Source organism: Papio anubis, chromosome 14 (genome assembly GCF_008728515.1).
Source record: "Papio anubis isolate 15944 chromosome 14, Panubis1.0, whole genome shotgun sequence".
In the NCBI taxonomy this organism is placed as follows: Eukaryota; Metazoa; Chordata; class Mammalia; order Primates; family Cercopithecidae; genus Papio; species Papio anubis.
The window spans coordinates 86,340,258-86,346,257 of record NC_044989.1 but is presented as its reverse complement, the minus strand read 5'-3'; positions in this window follow the sequence as shown (position 1 = coordinate 86,346,257).

The following is a 6,000-nucleotide window of genomic DNA, read 5'->3' as shown; positions in this document are numbered from 1 at the left end:
TGGTGGAAAGGGAGAAATCTCTGGTCTTGCTAGTCCCTTATAAGGGCACTAATCCCATTCATGAAAGTTCCACCCTCATGACCTAATCACCTCCTAAAATCATCACATTGGGAATTAGGTTTCAACATATGAATTTGGGAGAGACACAAACATTCAGTTCATGGCAGGCTGCTTACATGCAAAAGCAACTGGCCCTGAGACAAAGGGGATCAGTAGCTTCATACACCTGCAACCCATTGACAACACTCCAGGAAGGCCCAACATTGGTTGGGAAGCTCTGGCTTAATTAATATAGACGTTCATGTTCCTCTCACATAGAAGTCTGAGTTGTTATGCTGACCCTGTCCTATGAAGCCATCAAGGGCCCAGACCCCCTCTATGTTGTTGCTCCTCCATCCCTAGCATGTTGCCCTTACCTGCAAGATCCCAGATGGCACACTGCACATCTACCTTCCATCCAGATAGAGGGTAAAGGAGAAGGGAAGACCAACCCATCCTTTTAAGGGCATGTATCAGTGGTCTACTATTGCAAAAAAATTACCCCAAAACTTGGTTGTTTAAAACAATAAACATTTATTATCTCAGTTTCTGTGGGTGGGGAATTCAGAGTTTACAGTCAAGATGTCATCCAGCATCAGTCACCTGAAGGCTGGTTGGGGGGTTAAGGACTTGCTTTCAAAATGGCTCACTCACATGACTCTTGGTAGGAAGCCTCGGTTCTTTGCCACATGGGTCTTCTCTCCACAGGACTGCTCCTACATTGTCCTCATGACATGGCAGCTGATTTTCCCCAGAGTAGATGATACAAGAGACAGAGAGCAAGAAGGAAGCCAACTGCCTCTTCGATTCAACCTCAGGTGTTCATTGCTTCTACCACATTCTATGCATTAGAAGCAAGTCACAAAGTGCAGGCTATGCTTAAAGGAAGGGAATTAAGCCTCCACCTAAATGAAAGGATTGTCAAATAATTTATGGCCATATATAGAACTACCTAGCACAGGGCACATCCAGGCAGTTGTACACATACCTCTTCTGCTTGCACCCATTGACTAGAACTCAGTCCCACAGCCATACAGAGCCCCATGGGAAGCTGAGATATGTTGTCTTCATTGTAGTAGCTGTCCACACAACTAGAAATTGATGATCTATTACTATGGGAGAGAAATGGGAAATGAATAACATTTCTGCCTCAGAGGAAGCAAAAACACAGATATGCTAGGAGGGAAAAAAAAGAATCCTGTGGAATATAATTTACATTCTAGGAGAAGAAAACATGTTTTTTCATCATTGACATTCTCGAAAATGCTCATGACATATAGTTGAATGAAAAATGCAGGTTGAATAGAGCATGATGCCATTTATGACAATGTGCATATGTATATCTCAATGAGTGTGGAGGCAGAGAGGTGCCTGGAAGGATGTTCACCAACACAGTCACTGTGGTTATCTCCAGGTGCTTAGATTATTGGTGATTTCCTCATATATTTCTATGTCACTTTTCTATATCATTTACTGTTTCTCAAAAACAAAAAAACAGAAAAAGCGGTAAAAATATTTCTTCCTATTCTTTCTAATCAATGCCACCTCCCTGCCAACCTCAAGCCAACCTAGAGGAAGAAGATTGATGAGGAATTCCTGGCATTGTGCAGTGAATCTGGCTAGTGAACCTGTCAGCTCTGAGCCATGCCAAGCGCAGGGCAGGCAGGTGGGGCAGGGCCAGGGACCTGGTTAGGTAGTCAGGATGTGCCAGTGAACACAGCATCAGGGCATGAAGTCACAGCTGGGACCATGTGAGTGGAGAGGGCTTATGTCAAAAATCATGAAAGCAGAGGTCAGAGGCTGGAGAGTCAGCCCAAACAGTGAGAGTGGCCAAGCTGTGGCATTGGAAGGGATGTTTCAGGGTCCAGGGTCCACATGTTGGCCCTGAATGTCAATGATGAAAAAAACATGTGGACCTTGCACCAGGGCCAAGCATTAGGCTGACCACAATGTTCCCATTTCCAACAAGACCCCAGGGCTGGGAGAAGAAGAGATTCCAGAAAGCTGTGCTCTGTATAAGAGATGGGAGCCAGTGCAGGTTGAAAAGACCCCAGGTGCCTCTCCCACCCCCAGGGCATGGCTAGGCAGGAGGAACCAACTGGACTGCAGCCCCAACATAGCCACAAGGGCTGCCAGGGAGCCTGTTGCTGCCCCAGCAAGAGAGTTCGCTGCCAGGGCTGACTGCGCTGCCCCCTGCTCAGGCAAGGATGGTGACTGGGTTTAATGTCGCCTGCCAGCTCTGATCTGTGAGCAGTAGCTCCCTGGACTATGGGGCTGAGAAAGATTCTAAGGCTGAGCTGGAGCTTAGGAGGAACTGCTGAAGTGATTAATTAGTGATGTCTGCCAAGGCACAAAAAGGAGGGTATGTTAGCCCAAGTGCCACCATTCCAGCAGGCACTCTTTTTCCACTAGGGGTTCACCCTCACCTCTTCTTCCCCCACTTGTCTGCCTTCCATTGCAAGGAAGACTTCCATGTAAGAAAAATTACCCACAATCCTGTGTTTTCATTCTGGCCATTCACTGCTAGAGTTTTCTGCATACAGAGAGCCTTTTTTTTTTTTTTTAATTTTTTTTTTACTATTATTATACTTTAAATTCTACGGTACATGTGCATAACGTGCAGGTTTGTTACATATGTATACTTGTGCCATGTTGCTGTGCTGCACCCATCAACTCATCAGCACCCATCAACTCGTCATGTACATCAGGTATAACTCCCAATGCAATCCCTCCCCCCATCATTCTCATCAGAAAGTACATCCTAACTGTAAATGTTTTTCCACAAGGGTTTTCCTATGATTGTTTTTTAATATTCTTTTTAAAAAAGTAACACAAGATCGTTGTAGAAAGTACAGAGTACCGACAAGAAAAAAATCTTAAAACCTTTCATTCTAAAACCCATAGAGGACCCCAGAGCCTGCCAGGCAGTAGCAGACCAGAAGGGTCCTTATATTAGAGCAATAGCGCTGGGAATGGCCATAAGTATCAGAATTACCTGGGATGCTTTAAAAAAAAATGCAGATTATCTCTTACACACATGTTAGAAAACATCAGTCCTCCCCTATCCACCTCCCCTGTAAAAACAAAAACGGGCAAAGGCTATAATAAACAAGACAATCCACAGAAACATAAATTCAAGTGGTCAATAAACATGAACAATGTTCTCTATTAGGCAGGAAAATGAAAATTAAAACAATGAGATGCCTTCCCTGCTTCCCTAGAAGACTGGCAAGAACTTAAGTGTGATAACATCCAGCACAGGCAGAGAGAAATGAGCATGAATTGCTACAACCTCTTGGGAAAGTAATCTGGAGTTGTTTATTAAAATTAAAAATACTCTATACATACGCTGGACAGAATAACCACACTTCCAGGATCTAGTCTACAGAAGTCAAATCACCAGGACATAAAGATACATGTACAAGTACACTTAATGAAGCACTCATCCATTTGCACAACAAATATTTGTTCATCAGCTACTAGGGACTGAGGACAGCATTCCTCATTCCAACAAGCCCCAAGGGGGCACTGTTTAGACACAAGGGATACAGTGGTCAGCAAAACAAAAACCCCTGCTCCCATGAACTTTATGGTCTAGAAGCAGATGATAGTGTTTTCAAACTGACATAGCGTGGCAGTGGGTGATGAGTACTACGGAGAAAATGAAGCAGGAGAGAGAGGGCTAGGGCAAGTAGGGGAGAATTGCAATTTAAAATAGAGCCATTGGCTGGGCGTGGTGGCTCACACTTGTAATCCCAGAACTTTGGGAGGCTGAGGTGGGTGGATCACTTGAGGTCAGGAGTTCGAGAACAGCCTGGCAAACATAGTGAAACCCCATCTCTACTAAAAATACAAAAATTAGCCAGGCATGGTAGCACACACCTATAATCCCAGCTACTTGGAGGCTGAGGCAGAAGAATCACTTGAACCTGGGAAGTTGCAGTGATCCAAGATTGAGCCACTGCACTCCAACCTGGGTGACAAAAAACAAACAAACAAACACACAAACAAACAAATAAATAAATAAAATAGAGCCATCATAGAAGGGCTTGCTAAGAAGGTGGTATTCGATCAGAGAACTGAAGATAATGAAGGAGTGAGCCAAGCGGATACTGAGGAAAGCATTCCAGGCAGGAGAAACAGCTGATGTGAAGGCCTAATGCAAAGGGTGGCTGGATTTGGTGTGTCAAAGAACCACACAGATGACGACAGCAGTGAAGGTGAGGTCAGCAGGTGGTGCGGGGCCTTGAAGGCAAGGACTCAGCTTCGCTCTGGGTGATGCAGACAGGAATATCTATTGTGATAGACAGAGCGATATCTGCTCCTATCCATCTCTGGGATACAGACAGGAAATGGAAGTCAGCAGCCTATGAAGGGCACGATCCTGAGTGAGTGGGGAGCCCCGAGGACTGAGCCCTGGGGTGTGACAACAGGCAAAGGGGGCCTGGAAGGAGCAGCCAGAGAAGCAGGAGACAAACCAGGGAGACAGAGCTGCAGAGCCAGTGAAGACAGCGTCTCAGCACGGGGGAACGGGCTGCGCCGATGCCTGACACATCCAGTCCAGTGAGGCCTAAGGCTCAACCCGTGGAGTCAGCACCATGGACACCCTGAAGAGACCAGCTCAGGGGAAGGACGTGGATTGCTGCTGGTGGGCACTTGAATAAGCCCCTCAGGGAGGAGAGTGGGAAGGACCTCTGAGAGCAGGGACGGCAGCTGACAGGCCCGGGGCAGCAGCTGCGGAGGGGCAGCTGTGTTTCTCCGGAGAACAATGGGGGACCCTGTGTCCTTGAGCTCCAAGGCGGGCGCCTCTCTCCCAGAGCCAGGAGGAAAGCGGATCCCTGCGTTAATTAAGTCTCATCAGCAGCAAGGCAGTGCTTGCCAAGGTCCTGCCTCTGAGGAAGCACTGGGCAGCAGGGACAGGCGCTGGCTCCTTGGGAAAGTGCTCAGGCCTGGGAGGAAATGAGCCCTGCCTAAGGTCCCGGCCAGAGGAAGGCCACAGCCCTGGGAGGGGCCCAGAGGACCTGGGCAAGGACAGGCTGACCGAGGCCAGTGCTGAGGGAGAAGGCAGACAGAATGAAATGTCTCTGCCTGCCTGTTGTGGATGATGCCCAGTGGGGCAGGGCTGGCTCTAAACGCTGGGTTTAGACTGGAAATTCCTTAGATATTTAACTCAGTCTGTTGTTGAATGAACAGATATTATCCTATCCGTCTCTGGGATAGAGACAGGCATTGGAAGTCAGCAGCCTGAGTGGGGAGTCCTGAGGACTGAGCCCAGGAGTGTGACAACAGGTGAAGGGGGCCTGGAAGGAGCAGCCAGAGAAGCAGGAGCCAAACCAGGGAGATGGAGGCGCAGAGCAAGTGAAGACAGTGTCTCAGCAGGCGAAAGGGCTGCATCAGTTAGGTACCTGGAAGAGGCTTGAGTCATCATCTCTTCCAACCACTTTTTACAAAGGGAGAAACTGAGGCTCAGGGAAGGGAGCGACTTGCCCTGGGTCACACAGCCAGTGAGTGGCAGGGCCAAGAACCAGCACAAGGGCCCTTGGCACCCTGTGACCACCTGCGGGCCAGACGGTGCCTAGCAGATGTTGCTGCCACTGGAATCCACGCACTGAGGAAAGCAGCTGAGGCAGAATGGGCCGGGATAGAGCGGCGAGAGCCGAGAGAGGGCTGGCTCTGAGAGGGTTGGACTCTGTGGGGAGGAAAGGGGGTCCTGAGGACAGGCCTGGCTCAGTGGGAAACAGAGACGAAGCTCTGCAGGGAGGCAGGCCTCAAGGTAGGCTCAGGACCTGGGGCTGGGGGCTGCAGGCAGGCCCTGGGAAGAATGGACACTGCCACCTTGTGAGCGAGACATTCACTTCGATCGCTCCGAATGGCTTTGGGTTGGAGAAGCACAGTACTTCTCACTGTGCGCTCTGTCTGGTTCCAGCTCCTTAGCCATTTTGTGCCCAGAGCATTCATCCT